At 42.2% G+C, this 22,382-nt stretch overlaps 1 protein-coding gene across 1 annotated transcript in view; it reads right to left on the bottom strand.

The window, feature by feature from the left end:
• GNAS (GNAS complex locus) overlaps nt 1–22,382 on the bottom strand; it is a 130,638-nt gene that overhangs the window by 84,980 nt on the left and 23,276 nt on the right. The window lies entirely within an intron of this gene.

The following is a 22,382-nucleotide window of genomic DNA, read 5'->3' on the forward strand; positions in this document are numbered from 1 at the left end:
GCTCAAGGTACCAGGGGATGCTCTCTGTACCAGCAGAGAACCGCTGGATGCACACGCTCGCTTCTACCCTGTCTAGCTCCATTTTCTTCTCTAAAATATGTTTTGAAAACCTCATTGCAAAAATTACACAACTTATCAGTTACACCTGGAAAACAAAGGTTGCTGCTTTGCTCTTTGTATAGCCCGGATCCCTGAAATACACAGGTAGTTTTTCTCTGTGCACACGCCCCCCACACGAGTTACTGAAATGTCCTTTACTATACAAATATTATTTACCCTCATTTGCAAAATTCGATTATCTACCACATTGTTCCCACGAACACACCTTCTTACATCATGCAGTTACTATATTTAGAAACACCCACAGTAAAATAATTATGTGAATAGAGCAAACAACTAGGAGGTCACAGCTAATGTCATCAAATACATCTGTTGAGCTGCCCTTGCTGAAAGAGGGGGGGACCTCAGGAGAAACAGGGAACATCACAGTCACTATTTTAAATGCACTGGAGAGACTCTTATTGGGGTCTCTAGGTGTTCTTTTAGGCTAAAACCTCTAAAAGGTCTTGGAGAAACTTGGCTTAGCAATGCCCGGATTCATCTGAAGCAAGTACGGCAATAATTCCTTGTATCTTTTATAGGTTATTTATTTGTACAGTTTTTGTGTAATACACAATATTAAAGTACATTTTAACTGTGGGGTTTACAAGGCATAAAGGGTTCAGAAAAGCAGAATTTGGACTGAAAATTAGAGAACCTCATACTTTTTTTATGGTTTCAGGTATGAAGAAACTGCAGAAGTGCCAGTACCTGCCACCTCACATGGAGCAAAATCTGCCCCAGCCTCCAGGCTTTGCTTCCCTCAGGGTTCCAGCTGGGGGGAAGGGAGCCCATCTCAAGCTCCAAACATGAAGAAATACACAAACAAGATAGAAGTTATTGTTGGAAATATACAAAGGGCTAAAATCTCGGTGAATGGTGTGTGTACAGGGAAACGGGATGGGTAGATATGCCAAAGCATCCATGACAAGGAGTCAGGGCTGTGTGAATGCTGTTGTCCAGCAGTGGAACCCATCCCTTCCCAAAGAGAAACAGGACAGGCTCTGCAAGGTTAAACTCCCCAGGAATCACTGCCCTCCTGCTGTAGATACCTTGTGCCTCTGTCTTTAGGCTGAGCAGAGAATGAGGCAGCTGAAAAACACCCTCAGCTAATTCACAAAGCTCCCAGTTACTTACAACAGAATTAAGAATTAGCTCCTTGTATTACAAGTGTTACTAAAGTGTGAAAGTGTCAAAAGCTACACGAAACAAAAAGAAAACTCCCACACTGTGTAACCTATCAGCAATTACAGGTTATTTTTTGTCTTCCTGAAATCTGACAGGACTCAGGACATCAGGCACCACCGGCACTTCACAAGCCCAGGGAACTGCCAGGAGTTCTTTCAGAGCTGTCCTGATTAGGAGCCCATCGTTTGAAGAGCGAGCATACCAACACATTAGCTGTTCTCACTCTTTTTTATTTGTTTAAATAACACAAGGCTGCTAATGTGTCTTTAGAATAAATTGTGTTTCTTATTGGAACTAGTTCCATTAGCTTCCATCTTGTAAAAATCCATGAACTTGAGTTTCACAAGACTCCTGCCATCAGAAGGGTAAGTGCAGGCACAGTCTGACCCCTGACTCACCATAAAATTAAATCTCACTTCTGAAGAACCTGCAGCCTTGGGAACAAATAATGCAAAGATAAAATAACTGTATGTATGGGCACAGTGCTGCCTCTGTGATAAAAGTCTATTTGAAGCTCTAAAACAGGGTGTTAAAGGACACTGCTGCATGTTAAATGAAAATATTTTCCAAAAAGGTAAAGTAACAAGAATGTGGAAATGGCTGTAAAAGGACATCAGAAGACTTATGGCTATTGACTCAATCCTGCTCTATTTAAATTAATGGGAAATAGAAGGTTACACACAGAAGATTGTGAGCATTGCACACTTAGAGATTAAATTCAGATTCACTGACATTCCTTCTGTGCTTGAATAGAACACTTTGAGTAGAATAGAGGCTGTTGTTTTTTATTTTTCAGTCCAAAGTAAATGCAAAGATTCTGACAAACCAGCACACATCTCAGGGCAAGGATTTCACAAAAAGAACAGGGGATTTGGCAGCATGAAACAATATTCTGTTGTTTTCACTTCTCAAACCAGAAAAGATCTCACAAGGAGAGGCAGCAGGATAATTAAAAGCAGTAATATTTCAGTGGAATATTTGGGAGAAAAGGAGGGTGTATAAAAGTTCCTTGTATCTATAACCCATTTCAGTCCACTTGATCACTTTAGTTAACAGATTTTTAGTCCTGTTGACCTAATTTCTATTACATCCTAATGGAAATCATCAGATATCTTAATTTTGTTAATTTCTTTTTTGAAAGAGGAATTTTGTTGCAATTATTTTCTCCACTTTCCCTCCACAGCTTTTGCCCCAAAATCTACTCTCTGGTGCCTAAAACTAAAGAAGGATTTGTAACAATATCTTAATCCTGTAAATAAACCTGAACTTTACTCAGTTGAGCAGTCCTATTGAAGTGCATAACTTATGCAGACTTTACTCTTCCTAGCTAGGACAACTATATTAGCTTGATTTTAAAATGGATAAAAAGATTTAGATATAAAGTAGAAGCAGACTATCAATAGCAGTAGGAGAGAGAACTTGTTGAAAAGTTCCCACCTTTTATGCTTCCCCCACCCTATACACATGAACTTCTGTCCTTTTAAGATTTACATGTAATACCTACTGATGTAATCACTCAAGAGGACCTCAAGAAAAATAATATCTTTTTCCTATTTAATATATTTATTTTATTTTTGACAGACTGTTACATGTATTTCAATGCATTTTCCTTGTGGTAGTCTCCCTTCTTGTGCACGAGGATATTCACAATTGGACAAGTAAAAGACAAATAAATACTGCAGTAAAATTCACAAACATTGGCTGGAAATGTAGATGCAAGACTTGGTTTTGGAGAAACTATTGCCTTAACAGAGTAGATTCTGAGCCTGTTGAAAAAATGCTTTTCAGACACGTACTTAATGTTGTTCTGTTCTTTTATCTTGTTAACTAAATGGATAAAACTTTCTGCTTACAGTTCTAGTGTTGCATCAGTTTTATTCGAAATTGACCAGAGTCAGGTTCTGAATTCATTCGAGTTACTCTTTGTATTTGGGGCTGATTATGAGACCCAGATCAGATGCCCTCTTACCCCACAGCTTCCTCCCAAACCCTCCAGGTGACAAACACCCTTATTCCCTATTGCAAATAATTCACCTTTGTTAGCGAGCAGAAGGCACTGAGCACTTGGGTGCCTCCAGGGAAGGAGAAATGGTTAACTAATTCTCAGATGGGCCAGTTGTGCAGCTCCTTACGGGCTCTGGCTGTCCTCAGTGAACGTGACCTCGTCAACTTTTGGCTGTGAACTGTGGAGGGGGAGCTGTGACCAAGCCAATGTGCTCATTTGGAAGAGAAGACACAGACGACATCTCGCTCCAGCATCCCTTAGCAACTGGGCTGAAATGGCACTGCAGCCTCTGAGGAGCTGTCAGCCTTCCTGGCCTCTGGAATAGCCTGGGCTCCAGTTCCTAGCCCGGCTCAGGAGACACAGCACATGGGACAACGTTTGTGGCTCAACAAGTAAAAGTGACAGTGCTGATCTAATTGTACCATTTCCTTTGTTTCTGTTTGTAGGAAATAGCATATTTTCAGCAAGTCTTTTCCATGGAAGGACACAGAGCTCAATTAACCTGAGGGACACACGAAACAAATGGTTCTTACGGCAACACCTGGATTTTTGTAAAGGAGCCCACATTACCCCATGCTTCATTTTGCTGTCCTACAAATCCACAGTGCTGTGGCTGAGCTGTTGGAACTGACCTTCCTCTTTTAAAAGCAGGGATTAACTCTGGAACAGATTGATTCTTTCAGTTAAAGAACATTTTTTAATAGCACACACTGTATATTTTTGTGTGTGGGTACCTCTCTGACTTGAAGTTAGTTAAATTTAGGGTCTCCATCCCAGGCTGGTAGTTGACTATCAAACCTATCACCCTCAATGTATTTAATCCCCAAAAAACTTAATCTTTTAGTTACAGATAAGGATTAATTAAAGTTCTGATTTAGACTTAGACCAGTGGGGGTTTTTCATCTAAGAAAAACTGCCATGGCTTCTTGCAGTGAGTCAGGTCTGCTGCTCATGTTTTCCTTAGATGGAGCCTTCCTCCACGAGCTATCGAGCTATCGTCCTGAAAATCCTTTGGACTCCGGCAGAACGAAACGTGGTGATAAAAAGGGAGACGGTTTCAAAGTCTCCAAATTACCCTTTGACCTGCTGAACAAGGAACCCTTGAGTAATCTCAAGCCCGTTTAAAGGAGAAACAAACAAATTGAAGCCAAACAATAATCTAAAAAGGAAAACCAAAGCAAACAGATTGGAATTGGAGCAAGAATTCAATGTGGGTTTTTTTGGTTTTTTTTCATCTGTTTCCTTTGTGGGGGCCAGAACAAAAATCACTTTAAAAAGCATTCAGAGGTAAACAAGGTAGGAAATTACCAATCAAACCCTGGGAGAGCAAAGCAGGATAATCATGTGAAGGGACAAGTTTGTCTGTCAGATGGGAAGGAGTGAAACGAGCATTGTCAAGGAGGAATTAATGCACCACTAATGTATTCAATAAAGAACAAACACAAAACACTTAACTACAGATACTCCAAAACAAACAGAATGAAAAGGAGATACTTCCCTCTCTGGCAAAGAAGAAGAATTTTTCCATACAGAAATTCTAAACTTGAGAGGGATTTTTGTTTTGTTTTTAAATAAAAACAAGCCCAAAGTCTTCTAATAGAATTAACCAAGATCTTCCTTTAAACCAAAGAAAAAAAAACCTTGCCTTCCTCCTTTCACTTCGAAGCTTTCCCTCAGAAACATTAAGAGACTTTAGGAACTCATAGAATTATGGAAATAACACACTGAGTAAGAGCTTTTCACTCGGTAACTTTTCTTGTTTTCATGTAGTTCTTTTTCTTGATATTCCTTCTCACTTCTCATGCATTCTGCACTGCACTTTTCTCTTATTAAGAAAGAAAAAAACCCTCTTATGTAACAGAAGTAGCAGCACATCTTAGCTCTCCACATAACACATATGGAATGCTGATAAAAAAAAAAATTGGAACAAGTCTTTTCTCATATTTAGTTTCAGTATTTGTCAACATTCACTGCAGACCTACCCCTGACTGCAAACTTTTTTTACATAAAGAAATATTCTGCTTTAATCCTTGTTAGGTTTGGGTCACAAAGCCCAGGCAGGCAGTTGTGGCAGAGGCTGTTTTCTAAATACTGGTTGTAGTTAATTCCTGCAAAGAAGCACGAAACTCCCAAGCTTTTCTCCTGCCCGGGGGTCAGCCGAGGAGAGGAGGCTCTGCCTTCACCTCCCAGCCCCAGCCCCAGTTCCCACCAGAGCAGGGTGGCAGCTGGGGCTGAGCTGACCCAGCCTGACTCCAGGAGCACGGTGAGCCATCCCTCCATGCCAATATTATTTATTACTGACACTGCATTCTCATTTTATGGTGCTTAACAGGAAAGGGAATAAGAGGATTGTTAAAATAGTTCTTGCTAAGTTGTCACACAGGTTTTAATGTGCTGTAAACATTCCTCTCCTTCTTTAACGTTTTTTTAAATAGGATGACGTCCAGGCTTTCATGCTCAAAATAACTTTACATTTTAGTGCTAGCAAACCACAATACTCTCAATACCAGGAGCTATTAGAGACGATCTGCAAGGAAAACAGGACTGTGATTTTGCTACTCTGTCCCTGCATTGCTGAAGGCCTAGAAGTATTCCTTTTGAAAAAGGGTATTTTCTCCCATCTTTTTCTTTAGATGAAAAAACGTTAAGTCTAGGTCCTAAGATTACATACTGACACAGTTATAGAATAGGGGTCTTTTGTACCCTGTTTTTCCTGGAAGAATCTGTCTGTCTGGCAAACTCACAGCACCATTACATCTTAAGTGCCTTGATGTTAAATTAGAGTGCCCCACACGCCCCAGGGCAGTTGCAGAATTTAGATCCTTTTTGCAGTGAAAAAGTCTTTTTGGTGGTTTGGGGGTTTTTTATGTCTGTTAGATTTTAGAAATGCATATGAACCAACTGATTGTCTCCAAGGCTTTAGGTGCACAATGAAAGGTTTCCCTTGTTGCTCTATCTCAGGCAAAGCCAGGAAAGACATCCATGGCCAGGGCTGTGGGAAGCAGGCAGGAGCTGGGTCAGAACCTGTGGTCTAACACTGGATTTTGCCTCTGCCACATTAAAATCAGCAGAGGTGAAGGATTATCCCCTCCTGTGGACACAGCTGGGGGATGATCAGACCTGTCTGAACACTCACAAACTGTGAATGGAGACAAGATGAGCGTGGGGATCAAACAGGGGAACAGGATCCAGGAGATCTGATCTACTGCAGATGGTTCAGCCCAGCACAGCCACCGATCCGCGGGTGACCTTGGACGAGCCACTTCCCTTTTTTGTGCCTCTTTGTCCAGCTATCTTTTATCTGCCTCTCTCTTACAGGTTGTGAGCTGTTTGCTTCCGACATGTCTGCACAGCACTGAGAACCAAGGGGCCCTGGTCTCACTGGTGACCTTTAAGCCCTTCTGCTACACGTTTCATCATAAAATAATTATTCAAAAAGGAAGCAAGTTTTTTTAACAGTCTGCCTTCCTTTTCTTAACACCTCTTAAACTCAGACATTTTCAGCAACATTTCATGAGAAAAAAAAAAAGATAGTCTCTATTCAAAATCTTAATGCTGTTTTTCTTAAATGAAAATGGTGAGAAAGCTGCTAGTACTCTGTCAAGTCCTTCTCCCACAGGCCCTCCAGCAAAACCAGGGAAAGCTAGAACCAGCATGCTTCCTACATTCAAAGTACCAGACAAAGATACTTTTTATTTTGAAAACAGGAGGAAAAAAAAAAAAGAAAGCCTGCACACTTCTCAGCCTTTCTTTGCCCACCATGAAGCACCCACCAGGACAGAAACCCGGTGCCGTGTTCTTCCACAGGTCACTCCCAGTTTGCTTTCTGCTCTCTGGTGTTACAATAACGAATTTGTTTTTCCATTGCTCCCTTGTCTAACTGTGACCTATTCCCTTCTGAAGCAATCGGCTTTTTACAGCTCCATCTCTGCTGTGCAAACAGAGAACGAGCAGGGCTGAGCCCCCGGAGCTCGGGGCCAGGAGCTCCCTCCAGCCCAGACCTGGACCTGCTCCCTGGGTGTCACCCCCAGAGCATGAGCTCCCCAAAATCTCACACTGCCCATGGTGAGCCCCCTCCCCTCTGCTCAGGGGGATCACAGCCACGCCAGCGCTCCCATGTTTGATGGAAAGCCCTTGGAACGTCCAGGGAGCCAAGGATGCTGCAAGGGGCAGGGATTTGATGGCTTTGAGCCTGCTGCCACCACCTCTGCAGCTCCACAAAGCACAAGAGCGGCTGGTAACCCGCCCTGCCCTCGGCCCCAGCCCGGGGGTGACAGCCAGGGACTCCTGTCCCCTCCAGTCCTGTGCCATCGGGCACCTGGAAGATGCTGGATCCCCCCAGCCCTGGCTGTCCCTGAAGGCAGGGCCCTCCTGTGGGGCTGCACTTCACACCCTATATATAAAATATATAAAATACACAGCTGTACAGTGAGCCTGGAACATCCTTCCTATGAACTGGTGTTCCTGAAGGATATATATACTAACTCCATGCATGTGAGAGTTAAGGAAGATTTGTCCAAGGAAATACTTCCAGAGGAAGTGCTGGGCAGCCACATTATTTGTTTTATTTAAAATGATTTCAGGCTCGATAATGTCTCTTTATCAAAACTACACATGTGCTGAGCATGCACAGTGCTGTGCGTTGTAAGCCATACAGGAAGGGGTGGATTTAATTTATTTCTTTATTATGAATATTGTGGTGCTGTAAGGAGAATCCTGGCCGACAGTGTGAAATAAAGCACAACTTTCAGAGGTTATTTTGGGAGCTGAAGTTCCTGTGCTGCCTTTTCAAATTTAGTATTAAATTCTGTATTCCTAATCCTCTGTTCTGTCTGGACCATCTCATAAATGGACATGTATATTATTACAGAACTGAGCAAGTACCTCCTAACATTTGCCATGAATATTCATTTGAAAGAAAAATGGAGTTTCAGTTTCCTGGTTTTCCTTCCCTCCAGTGAGGAGACCAGTGAGGGTGTTTATAAATTCACAATTTTGGCAGGCAAAAGGGACCAAGGCAATCGTGACACACCAAAAATAGTTCTCCATGAAAATGATATCTAAATGATACCCATGTTTTATTTTGCAAACATAATTTTGTCTATAAGGTTTGTTTACATTTATTTGGCACCATACCCTCCATGGTGGACCAAAGCACTCTGTACCCAGCTGAACGACAATGGCACGAAGCAGCAAGAACCACCACGGCCAGCACAGGCCATCTTTCAGCATAGAAATAAAAAGAATTAATTCTTCTCCACCCTAAAAGCTGGTTTGGAGGGAAGAAAGTGGGCTAGAAAGAATTGACTTCTGACTCTCTATGGATGAGTGTGGGCTGCACCGGAGGGAAGGCAGGAAGAGCCAACCCAAGACACACCAGCCACGAGATCAAACTGTGCAGTAGCAACTTGCAAGAATGCTCTTTTTCAGTGATGTGTATGTGCTTACAACTGCTCAAGAGTAAAGTTAAAAAGGCTAAGAAATTCCTTGCCCAAGGATGAATAAAAGATTTCCTCTTACCAGAGAGTTGGAACTAAGATTATATAATGGAATTAAGAATCTGAAGTGCTGAAGCAGTGCTTCCACCAGCTAAAAAATGGACTGTAGGATCTGCAGTCCTGCCCCAAAGAGTGCCCTCAAGCAGGTCTCTTTATGGAAGCATCAATATGAAGTCTGCAAAGCCCAGGTAAGAGGTGGCAGAAGGACAGAGGTTCACTGGCAAACACCCCAAACTGATCTGCATAAAGAAAAGGTGGGACAAGACATGACAGAAATAACCTACCGTGGCTCGAGACCTCCTGCCCCAACAATGATTATGTAATTGTTACAGTCTCTTAATACCCAAGTAAGAAACTTTTTTATTGCATCAAGTTCTCATGTCTAGACAGATACACATCACAGAATGAATCACTGCCTTTGAAGACCCGAGCTGAAGAGCACTCCATGATGGAAAGCCACTATCTGGGCACATCAGCACTTGGGGAACAATTTTCTGGAGACAGGTTTTGCAGTACGTGTCAGTAAGGTTTACTATCTGTGAGAAACTCTGGGTTTCCAACAGTGTCCTTAAAGGGCTGATAAGAAAACAGTATAGGCTTAGTAAAGGAGCCTCTTAAACACAGAGTCCAGAGTCTTCAAAAATACCCCAACTTTGCCCCTCCAAAACAATTTAAAAGATAAAAAAATGCATAAGCAAGGCAAAAAATACATGGGAAAAAAATCAAACAGGCTTGAATTCACCTCTTAGCCTGATTCCACCTTTCCTAGCAACAATGATTCTGGCTCCTCTCTGTCTCTGAAAGTTTTACTTCTTTGTGAGACAGCACCTCTTGCCTAAATAATTAGAACCCCTCTTTTGCCTCTTTGATTTGGCTTCCAAGGTCCTTTTTTTTTTGCTCCTATCCAGAATTGCCAATCAGCTTCTCTTCAAAATGGTCACATCTTACAGAATTCTTTTCCTCGGCTGTTCTGGGTGATTCCCAGCTTTCTCATTTGTCCTCTTGGAGGTGCTCCTCTCCCTGGCAAGGACCCAGGGCATCTCCAACATGAAACCTGGCTTTTACTTCAGCACAGATGTTACAGCACAGGGCAAAGGATCTGGTGAAGGTGTTCTCAAAAATTGTGTTCTCAAAACCACAGTTTGACTCATATATGCCCCCAAACAATCATACATTAGCAATTATAATGATCTTTAATTAAAAAAAAAGAAATATGTTGCTGCTCTTACAGATAAGGATCTATAGAAATACTTGTATAGGTGCCATGAAAGTTTATTTTTCAAGCTACATTTCAGTGAGGGAATTTTTAACTACCTTACCTGCGTTACTCAAATTCTACTCTAGAACAAACTTCTTTGAAGTTTTCTTATTAAAAAAGCTTTAAAAATAAGCAGTTTGAATTATTTTTCAATGAACTACCTATCTTCTTACATAGTAAAAAGTTAACTTCAGCTCAAGTCATTCCACTTGGAAAAAAGCAATGAAAAAGCAGTAGATTCACCCATCTCACCCTACTACATTTTCTCTAAATTTCATCTAACCTCTGATTGTTATAATTTTTCATGGTAAAGCCTTCTGAGTGTTTTTAGCCAATGTTTTTGGCTTTTATACTGGAAAATCTGTTACATAAATGTCACTTTCATTTATATCTTAAGATATAACAAAGTCATTATAATCAAAGCAGTTGATTCCTAAGAAAACTTATATTTTAGAAACTTCTAGCTCTGGTACAGCGTAACTATGTCTTATGCAGAGCATGAGAAAGTGATACCTTGGAGATGCTACACATTTTAAATCAGGAGTAGAAGCTAAATTCTCACTCTTGTTGATATGAACATCACTTCTCAAGATACATTTTGTTCCCAGAGAGCCATGATCTCCTAATTTCATTTTGTAGCTGCACTCACATTATTCTGTAGAGAGTTGTGGCTTGGATCCTAAGATCTCACAAGAATCTGGGGTTGGATGCCACAGCACTAAAATTGCTCTTCAGGAGATTCCATCGCTGTCAAAACCAGAACCCAAAAACCCCTCCCCTCCTGGTTTTTAATCCTGCTCAACACCAAATATTGGAAGCAGGCTAAGATATACAAACTAACAGATTTGGCCTCTTGCCACTTGCCATATTAAGATGCCATATTAAGATGCCATATTTAGCTCCTCATTCCCTAATAATCAGACATTTACCCTGTTCCCTCCAGCCCTTTCATCTACTTCCAGTATGCTGCTAACCAAGATGTCTTTCCCTCTTCTCTTCCTTCCATTTCTCGTTGCTGTTTTACACACAATTAGCGCTGCTGTCCCATGGCTCTGGAAAAGGGACTGTTGTGCTCCCTCTGCTGCCTGCTGGGCTCTGCAGCAACACAGCAAGAGGTGGTGAGGAATCAAGAGCTCTCCTCGGCAGAAGGAATCCTTAAATTGTGAAAACTCACGTTGTTACATGTAGGAAACCCAAAATCACCAAGCAGGGAAACCTCTTCCCTGTATTCTCCATGGACCTGTTGTGTGGTGTGCAAGGAGCCAAGAGCCTCCCGCCAGAGCCCCTCAGGAGTGCAGGGAAGACCAAGAGCAGGGAGTAAAGCACACAAATGGATGGGATAACCCAACCTAGCTTTGGTTTCTGGGCATTCCTCGTGGGAAGAGGGCCAGGCAGTTTCTCAAGGCTGGCTGCAATGTCCGTGTCCCGCGGTCCTTGACGCTGCCACTGGCAGGGCAGAGCTCCTGGAGCAAGGCTGGCTCCCAGCTGATCACGGCCATGTGAGCACAAACTCCTCTTCATTCCCTTGAGGAGGCTGCTGTCAGGGCTAAGAGTGTGGAGAAGGCCTTTGGACAGCCAGTTATCTAAAGAATTCTCCTGAAGCCTTAACAACATGGAGCACCCTGTCCCTCTGCTGCAGCGCCCGCAGCCCGGGTGCTGGGTCTGTCCTTCCCACGGGTGATTCAGCAGCAAAGAATATTTACTGCTATTTAACAATGCAGTGGTCTACAGACATAACTTATGACTCAACAGAAAACACACTGGGTGCAGACCTTCTAAAGAAATGATCAACAGATTGTGTCTTGCGTTTAAAAAAAAAAAAAAAAAAAGGAAATATTTTATGTATTTGAGGATCGTACGAGAATAAAATGGATGGAGTGGAAGATACCTTCATGCTGTTTTTAGAAATTAGAGTCTTGGTTGAATATTTTTAGAAATAATTAATATTTAGGGTACTATGAATTAAGTGAAAGGTTCGCTGGATTCTGTCTGAAACTTCTGAAAAATAAGCCTTCAAGTCTTGTTTATGTTGGCAAGTTACCCGGCTGGGTATAAAAGCCAAAGGTATGATTGACTACCTCACATATTTTACAACTGTTACACTAAATAGGTATTTCAGAATCAGAAGGATCCTTAAATAGACTTTCTTACAGCACTTAAAACAAATATACTTTAGGGCATACTTCCTGTTTCATTACAGTATTTAATATATTTTTAAAAAATAAATCTACTTTTCCTTCAACAAAGATCCAAAAATTCAACTTGAAGGCTTCAAAGATCACAGAAACCTATCTTACTGTTTTTAATGTACTAAAATTGTTTAATGAATACCCACAAATCCTTAAAAGAAAAAGCATCAGAAGTAGTGAAGCCTTTCAAACACGTTACTATGTGTGCATTTAGCACTTAAACACAAAAGGCACGTCTGCAAATTGCTCACAATGGAAAACTCCTACAACTGAAACTCAAATAATAATTAAAGGCCAGATCATTGATTAGATGTGCCTGTTACAAACACTCAAAAAGATGACACTGACAGTTCCCTCCACGTCCTTTAGCTCTGTGTGGGAAAAATTCGCAGTGCAAATTCATGCAAAGGGATGCAAACTGATTTTCTGGTGGTGTCTAATATTCACCACCAGCTTCCAGCATTGATAAATGGCTTTTACATGGCCTGTAGTTAGAGTTGTGTATCAGTCTGGCACTGGGAAGGTCAGTGACAGTGAGTGAGGCAGCTTTAAATGACACAAGTTACTTTATACAGATTTTCCAAGTTTCCAAGTGAGCAAACCAATGTCCCACCACTGCTCACCATTCCCATTTATTGTCAGCATTGCTGCCAGTCACACGCCTCCTTAATCCTCCAAAGGGGCTTTGCAACAGCTCTGTAACTCTTATTGTTTCTTAGCAAGAACATGGATGTTCTTCCTCCTCCCCACTAACAGCACTTTTCATTTACAGCGGGAAAATAGAGCAGGTTTCTGCAGAAAAGGAAAAACGTGGATACAGTCTTGCAAACTCTCAGCAGTGAAAGGAATCTCCCCCAGCACCTAATTTGGGAGAAAAGGCTCAGAATCGCAGAACTGGTCAGAGCTAGAGAGGCTGGTGGCATCCTGCAGGAGCCCAGTTCTGCAACAACGGAAGAAATAATTGTATTTTAATCAGAAGCCAGTCACAGCTTCTGCTTTAACTTGATACACTCAAAGGTACTTACAGTTCTGGGAACTAAGTTCAGCTTATTAAACAAACCATTTTTCTACACTTTTTTTTTTCCCTGTGATGTGTGATACAACTTCTTCAGACACAGTTTAGGGAAGGAACCAGATAGAAGCTGATACTCAGGATGTCTGGGGAATAGTTTCCAAAAGCACATGGAGACCAGATTTCAGAAGGTATAGATGCAAGTACATCTCAACAAGGAAATCCAGCTGAACCCCTGAGGTGACTCTATTTGCCACACCTACAACAGTAGGCTCCCACTGGGAGCTTTGCTGTATTTTTAGATAATTCTAATAAAATACACAACATTTTACTTTAAAACAGGGCACATGTGACTCTGGAACACCAGGCTACGGATGCACTGGTGGATGCAGGAATTCATGTCCCTGCTCCCTGTGCTGCAGCAGCCACCAGATTTTTGGAGTTGTACTTCAGCCTTTCAAGCTCTTTCTCCTTCCCTGGATTCAGAGAGGGGAGGCTGAGTGTTTAGGATTGTTCCTCCTTTTGTTTGCCTATTTCAGACAAGCACCCACAAACGGACCCTTAGAAAGACATTTAATTGGGAAGCTCCCATGCTATGCATGAATAATATTAGTGCACAGCAAATTAAAATTAGCAAAAAAGTTGTATATTTATATTATGGGTATTACATTAAAACAAAAAAGCACTTGCCAGCAGGCACAGAAATCTCATTATTTCAAAGCTCTGCTGAATATTCATTAATTGCAGTTGGTGTTTTGAATTTTTCAGCTTTTCATTCCCTTTATTTTTACCTAGCACTAACATTTTAACTCAAAGCCCTGTGAGCAGTCAGCTGTGTCTTGCTTCTCCCTAATAATCACTACAAATTTTCTAACTCAAATAGTACAGAATACATCTCGTGTTGCAGGGGGTATTTTTACATTTGTCAGGAGAAGATTCTAATAGAATTTCATGTAGATGAATATATCTAAGCTTGGAGTAATGATTTCTCTACAACTGTGAGCACGCAGAGCCCATCCAGAGGGGATTCAGTGTTCCCCCAACCGTCCAAGGAATACACACCAGGGGTCACACCCAGGCCAGACCTGTGTAAGGAACTACAGAAATCTGCTTTATTCACAAGTATTCTTCTGTTTCAGTTGTTACCTCATGTTTTTCTGACCCTCATAATTTTCAGAATAAAGAACTCAAAATTAATTGCAAAACCTGCGAGCATTCACTGTAAATCAACAAACTATGTACAACTGAGCCTATACAGTGTCCAGCCCAAAAACCACAAACTGCTCTGAACTTTTTTTTTCTTCTTTCTTTTTTTTTTGCCATCTATCTTTCGCAAAGCTGTCGTCTTCTGCTTTCTTGCAAATTCATGCTTTTCAGGGGGTTCTTGTTTCTGCTGCCTTCTCAGATTACAATTTCTTTTGTGTTAATTAAGCTGAAAAATTGAAAGAATGTCGCTGACTCTACAAAGAACACAAAACAGGCTTGCTTGAGAAGCTAAAAATAGATCGCTCTGTTCGGAAGACAGACGACTCAGTCTTCAAACTATTTGTACAATGTGAATTAATTGCAGATGGCCAATTCATTTATTTAGACCTCTGTGACAGAAATGAAAGTGCTACTGCCACGACTGTACATCTGCAGAGAGCTCCTTTCAGGTAGTCGGGGCTCACGGAGAACCGGGAGCGGCGCTTTGTTATTTTCTGGAAGGCAGTTTGTCAGAAAGTTTTCTGATGAGATTCTCCCTCCCCAGCCTCCCGGCCCCTCTCCCTGCAGCTCAGATTTAGGACGTGACACTGATGTACACAAAGGAAAGTTACAATGGCCTGCTCACATGTGCTTCTAGCGCTCACGGGGCATGCTGTAAATCAGTTACATTCCTTCGATTAAAATCACGTTTTATGATGTAAATGTTATAACAAAACCCACCCTGATTATTTAACTTATCTGAAATTAATGGCATTTTTTCTTTTTTTTATATGTCTCAGTATTTGTTTTAAATAGATTTTTCTATTTTTTTTGCCTTCCTTCTTAGCCTTTCTCCTTAAAAGCAAAAGAAAGCTTAATCTAAAAAAATAATGTTATTGATTTAATGGGAGAGAATTCAGGAAAATCTAAGTGGAAACTGATATTCCATCCTGGCTCTTATTGTTAGATAAACGGGAGGTTTCCAAAAATACCAGCTATTAGACTAGGGCCTATAAACTGTAGCTGTGAAATAAAAATATCATTTAACTAGATAAATTGTTTGGGATACAGAATGATCCGTACTAGAACTTTACAGCAGATCCTGAACAGCATGAAGCCTCCTTTGTGCTAGAAAACTAGAAACGTTGTCATTTGGGAGTCTAAATAATGCCAAGAAAAAGAAACTAAATATCAGAGTCCCTTTTCTCTAACGCCACCGTCTCTCCTTTGCAATTTTACTACTTTACAGCCTCTAAATCCTTGTTTGCAGCCTTGCTGACTTGAAAAATGTGCAAAAGTTGATCCACGCAGGGTCTGAGCTAACAGGGCTGTAAGAAAACCTCCCAAGAAGTTTCAGGTGATATGATATCTGGCAAGCTGATAGTATCACAAAGATTACATTTTTCTGTTACTTTTTAAAAATAAATTAATGTTGCTGCTTGCATTTCAAAGTATTTATATTACATCTTACAGCTTTTAAATCAAGACTGGAGTTTTTTAAAGGCATTAAGTTTTATAAGCCAAAAATAAAGCTTGATGAAGGAATGAATTAAATTTTCTGCCTAGACAAACGATTGTAATCTACTAAAATTAAAATACCAGTCCTTGCCACTGTTCAGGCTCCTTACAAAATACCTTTTAGGAAGTTTCTTAAGCCTAGTGGTGATCATAGATTTAGAAGGGGGCAGGCATAACCCTCTACCCTATATTTTAAGCTATATTCCTTTGCTGTGACTTCATCCTATCTCCCACCAAGGTCAAGGGAAACAATTTGTTTCCAAGCAATACAAAGCAGGCTGTGCAGTCAGACTACAGCATCTTCCTCCTGCCTTGAAGGAGTACAAAAAGAAAAGCTTCTACAGAGCTACAAGCTTCTTAACAAGAAAAAAAAACCTTTCCCCAGGAAAGAAACTTCCTAGGATGCCTCTGAAAGATGACCTCCATCCTGCAGGCTTCAAAATGTTTTCATCTACTTCCTGGAAATCCAGGTGATACCCGAGGTGGAGCAGAGGACAATAAAGCTGCTAAGTAACAAAGGTCACCTGCCTTCAACTACATCAATAAAAAAGGCTGAGAGATCCCCTTGGCTCGGTCCAGGCAGACATTTACTCAGCACGCTGCCACACAACCTGCTCCTGCCATGAGCATACGTGCCCCCACCTCATTTGGGGGGAAAACTGAAATTCTTTGGCCACACATGCAGGGGAGGAACGTGCTGCTGTCCCTCAGGAAGATGCAGTGAGGAAAATGCTGTTGGCAAGCAGCATCCACACACACCAACCGACCGAGTCCTAATGATGGGACACTCCACAAGCAAGAGCAACAAACCTCACGATTTTTTATTTTTATTTATTTTCCACTGTAGATTTTTTTCCTTTTATTTATACTCTGTGGTAGGGCAGACTCCATAGGGACCATGTCCTTACACAGACACATCTACCTCCTCACAGAAGAGAAACATCTTTGTTTACTTAAACTATTTTAGTTAGACCTAGTTTTTGCTGGTTCTAAAGAGTTTTGTCTTGCTTGTAAAGTAAACACCAACATCTCTGACAGAAGTACCACCTTGGTGTGCCCACTCTTTGTAGACCTCATAAAGATGACATAAAAATACTTTTTTTTTTCTTTTTCACTGCTTGCTGAGATGAATCACACCAGCCAAGGTCTTTATAATAAATAAAATTCTCTCAAAGCATTATCTATTAAAGATAGAGGAGAGCAGAAGTGGAAAATCTTTGCACAGAACCAGAGCAGGGTTTTGGTGATATAAAGCAATACACTTATCAAACATCAGGGCTGCAAAAGAGGACGGCTGGACCCAAATAATGCAGTCAAGGGCTGGGTGTCCTCTCGGCACTTCCCAGCCCTCTTGGATTTGCAAAACCTCCAGCATAACACACACAGAACCCCATGCAGAGCTGGAAAAGCATTTTTGCAGACACTGATAAAGCCTGACACAACACAAATAACCAGAGCCCATGGGGTGATTTCACTTTGGGTGCATCTGCTCCACTGAAATTCGGAGGCTGAAGGTTCAGGACAAAGCACAAAGTGCTGGAAAGTGCATGTGGAATACCCCCCACCTGCACACAAACCCTGCAACTAAATACCCCAGAGGTGAACCACTCTGTCCCCACTGTGATAAGAGCAAAACAGTGAGGAAAGTAAATGGATCGTTGGAATAATAATCTGTCATTTATTAATTTCTTGCCAGGATCCCACAAGAAGGCACAGCTCGCCTGTAAACTGACAGCTCAAAAGAAAGCTCCCAACTCACTTTTCAGCAGTGACGTCTTTGTTATAAAGCCCAAAAGTGATTTTTTTTTTGTTGGTGAAGTAGTCTTTAATGAGTAAAGATGAAAATTCAGTGTCTGTGTGCTCCATGGGGTGGGGGAGCTCTGGACAGAGAGAGTATGTAAGTAATGCTTTAGCATTTTTTTCCCAAATTCGTAAGGAATTGTAGTCCACCCCCTCTCTAGCACTATGACTACATATTCCTAAATAATTTTTGAACCTGGAGGAGTGCTAGAACTTAACATCTTCCCAGCTGAGAGCACAAATAGGGAAGTGTAAACCCAGCACAGTCTGATTGGGTTTGTCCCCTTTTCCGGTGCCCCACTTTGGTTTCTTGGAAGGATCCCTGAGGCTCCTGCTGAAGGAGAATGAAGTCAGAGAGTTTACATTAGTTCTTGCATCTCTACAGCCCCTGTCCCAGCAAAAACTTCTCTCTCTGGATGTAATTAGAGCTCAAGGAATAGTCTGTCTTCAAGATGACAGAAATCAGATTCCACTATAAAAAGCAAAGAGAAAAACCTTCATTGTACAGACTGCAAGATTTCCTAAGTATTGAAAAACCAAGATAGCTCACTGTTTTTCAGGATGACTGAGAAGCTGCAACATTCCTGTTTTCAAAGGTCGCTGTCATGTTTTTATTTCCTCATCAGGTTGCATGAAAGAAGCACTTTCTTTCACTTTGTTGAAAATCCAAACCATCACATAAATATCAACATGGCTAAACTAAAACAAATCCATCATCCTGTAAATTTTGAAATAAATCAATATACTGTTAGGGTTTGAAATGGTATAGGACAAATTTTCCCCCCTCTATAATTCAAAACCAGCCTTAACCAATTACTCCAAACTTTTCCCCAGACACATCTCCTTTGGCTACACATTTCACATGAGAATTTCCAAGCCAAAAAGAGTTTTCTTCCACAGACAAAATTGGAAATGAGAGATTGAAATCACCCTAATTATAGGTACTGGGTTATGCCTTTCAACTATGGATGCATGCCCGTATCTCTACAATTGTGACAATATTTTTCCAAGCAGAGTATCATGCTGTATGTAACACTGAAACTTCCTGGTCTCTCTCCCTCTCTGCTGCATGGTTACCATCTTATTTTTATAAGCATTCCATTCTGGGGCTGGCCCTTCAGCTTTGGCAGAGCAAGGCAGCTTCTGCTTTAAAGCGGCTATTTTGCAACTAGCTGCTGCTTGCTGCATCCCTCTTTTCCAGCCAGGAAGAACCTGCAATGTTTTCCTCTGAAGCTCCTGAGAAAAAGGCACATTCCCACAGGTGCTGCCCCTAAAACAGGGCACGCGCTGGCAATAACTGGAGCCCACCAAGAATGGCCAGGGTGGGTTCATTTCTGGGTTTCTGGAACAGCTGCAAAATGGCTGGTTTTAAACAAGTTCAGGGAGAAAGCTTCTAGATTCACATCCTGCTCATGGCTGGCACTTCTGCTACTGGAGTAGGCAGGCTGGCATCAAAGGAGAGTTTTCACTGCCACCCCAAATCAAGGGATAAACACCAGAGGAGGCACTAACAGCACCACCAGGCACTTCTGAACATTGCTGGCTCAAAAGCAGTGGGCAGCAGGGCAAGGGTAGCAAACTTCACTCTGTATTCTGAGTGAAGTAACTACTGTATGAATTAACTTTACTTGAGCTGTTCAGTAGTGAGAATCCAGCCCTTTACAAATAACAATTAATGTTCTATTTTTACCTTAAAGGCAAACAAACATAAAACCCCAAATGAGTGGATTTAGAGCACCCAAAATGCTAAGTAGTGCCTAGAGGGGAGCTCTGCCCATCTTGTTCATAAACAGCTACCTTGTCCTAGAGGTGACATGGTTGTGTCCTCCCCATTTTCCTCAGCCTTTTAATTGCTGTAGTCAAGAGTCTCACACACAGGTGAACTGCAAGCAAGAGAAAAATCCAACCCTGGTCATAGTCCCAGAGGTATCTCAGCTTCCTGACATGCCCAGGAGCTCTCAGGACATTTTTGGCTGATCTTTACTCCAGATCAGACATGTGCATCAAGGCAGTAAGCACATAATGGATTTTTAGCAGAAGTTCCTCGCTGCTCTGGCAGGCAGTAATTAGATTACGAGAATTACAGAAACGACAGGCTGCTTGTCTACTCTCTGTATGGGCAGCCAGCAACAGCTTGGAGAAGAGTAAAGCACTCAGATTAGTAAAGGGATGAGCTCAGTGTAAATCCAAATAATACCAAAATAATATGTATTAACAAATAAGGCCCCTGAACCAGCATATTTACTGCTGCCACGCTCATCCTTATCCTCTCCTGGCTCTCCCACCAAACACTGATGTAAAATGTCCCATGTATGAGGCCCTCTGATCATGTGCCTTTCTAGAGCATCGCAGCATCGTGCCTTCCCCTGTGCCACATCCCTTGTTTGCACAACTGTTAGAAAATCCCAGAGAGGTGGGAAAACACTGGGAACCTGCTTTCACAAAGACTGCAAGCACACGTTGGCAACGGCAGTGACAGCGTGCCAGATGCTGGCATCCAGATGAACATAACAAGCATTCAGCTTTGCTTATAAAATTCCCATATTCAGCACTGCCACAACACACAGCTTTAAAAATTAGAGCAGGGTTTTCCCATATATGGGAACGCTGACCTGCTGCTGCTGCACCAGCTCCCCAGGCGCGAGCAGGAGCCGAGCCGTGCAGACCCTGCCTCCTGCTCTGCCCGGGCTCTCCCTGGATGCTCTGGGGTGATGCTGCTTTGCAAGAAGCCTGCAGCCACATTATTCCTGTACTGGGCTCACTTGCCAGCTCGACTAAACCTGTTTCAATAAAACTACTACATTTATCCAACCCTTCCATCCAGTTGTGCTCGTACATCCAATACTTCTGTGCCCGAAGCTGAGGTCGAGCAGCAGCATCAACCTCTGGGGTTGGGCTGCATGGGAGTACAGCTCATGGAGGCTCCCTGGGCTAAGGAGCTCTTGGGACAGATCAAGGGATCCCACTGGGCCAAGCTTTAACACTCCTGTGTGATCCATGAGCCCCCAGGAGCAGCTGCTTTTAGGATGAGCACTCACAGCCATCTCATCTTCCTTGGCTGTGGGAGAGCATCTGAGCAAACACATTGCTGCAGAGCCCTGGACGGAGGGTGAAGGACCACACTCCTGAAGCACTGGTGGCAGCTGCCAGTGCTCTGCTGGGAATATTCTGCTGTTTTGAAGGTATAGGAAGCGCAGGAAGCTGTGCCAGGAGCGCAGCGGAGCCTCCGCCGGCAGCTGGAGACTCCTGGCTGGGAGCGGTTCTTGTGCGGGTTTGGGAACGCACGGAGCCCTCTGGACTCGAACAGCCCACAGAATCCTGACCCCGGCTAACTGCACGAGCAGCAGTGTGTATTTATAAACTCCTTACAAAAACCAGCAGGATGAGCAGGGCTGGGACGATCCAGCTGCAGCTCTGGTAATGCCAGACAGCTGCTCTGTCAAAGCGCTGGGAGAAGCCGCGTTTCCTTGCAGGGGACGCCCTTTGATACTCCGCAGGAGCCTGCTCTGGCAGCTCTGTGCTGCCCAAGGGAGAGATCTGCGAGAGGGGATGGGATGTTTTAGGAAGCCAGCAGTGAGCACTGAATACCTGCCTGTGCTTCTGACTGCAAGGGATCTGCAGAGGGGAAATCAAAAGAAGAAATCCAGAGCGAGCGCTATTAATCACTACACAATCATGACTAGGTTTTTCTTTTTCCCCACAGTTGTAAAAAGTCAAGCAAATCAATCACACATGACTTTCGAGCTTCTTGGCACACGTTTCATATTCTGCAGGTTTCCAGGGGGGCTGTCCATGGGAAGGAGACCCACCAGCAGCTCCCCCTCGCCCTCACTGCCTGTGCAGCAGGAATTAAGCTGCAGAGCTCATGAGCAAGAGGAAAGACTTCAAGAATGAAAACTCTGTCTCAAAACAGTCACAGAACCAGAACAATCCAGCAGAAGAAATCAAAACTGCGGGTCTCTCGTCTCTCTTGGTTTTGTTATTAGCACGGAAACGTCTATTTAGGTAACTGAAAGCGTTGCATCACTTTAAGAAATGTTAATTACATCAGTGGTTTTACTGTAAAAAGTTTATTTTTCCTTTCCAGTTTTCTAAAGCCTTAGAAGTATTTCAAAGGGAATCCTTCCCAAATATGCAAACAGCAAGTCAATACTCTGAGATTTTTGCCAAGCTTCCCTTTCCCCACATCTCTCACTCACGAAAATACAATTAAAAATACATGCAAATAAATAGGGATTAGAGCTGAGCAGGTCCAGTATTGCCAAAAAATTACAGATAATCACAATCATCACTAAACAAGTCCCTTTTACTATTTAAATTGTGCCAGGAGTAAGTTGGGTTCTTCTTCCCCCAAGAAAAACCCTCAGCATTTTCATTGTTTTAATTAACTAACATTCCCTAAGGGGTAAAAAACCCACTAAGGATTAATAACAAATGTCATAATTAGTACCTCACTAATTGCATTCATTTATTTAGAAATGCTATGCCACACCTTCCCAGAATATTAGTTTTCCTTGTGTTCATTTTTTAGTATTTTGAAAAAAAGCTACAACATTTATTTTCAGCAGATTTAGGAATTTTACAGAGTGGCAAAACAAGTTATTTGGTACCACTTTCTCCCACCATTGAA

The sequence above is a fragment of the Motacilla alba genome, chromosome 20 (genome assembly GCF_015832195.1).
Source record: "Motacilla alba alba isolate MOTALB_02 chromosome 20, Motacilla_alba_V1.0_pri, whole genome shotgun sequence".
Taxonomy (NCBI): domain Eukaryota; kingdom Metazoa; phylum Chordata; class Aves; order Passeriformes; family Motacillidae; genus Motacilla; species Motacilla alba.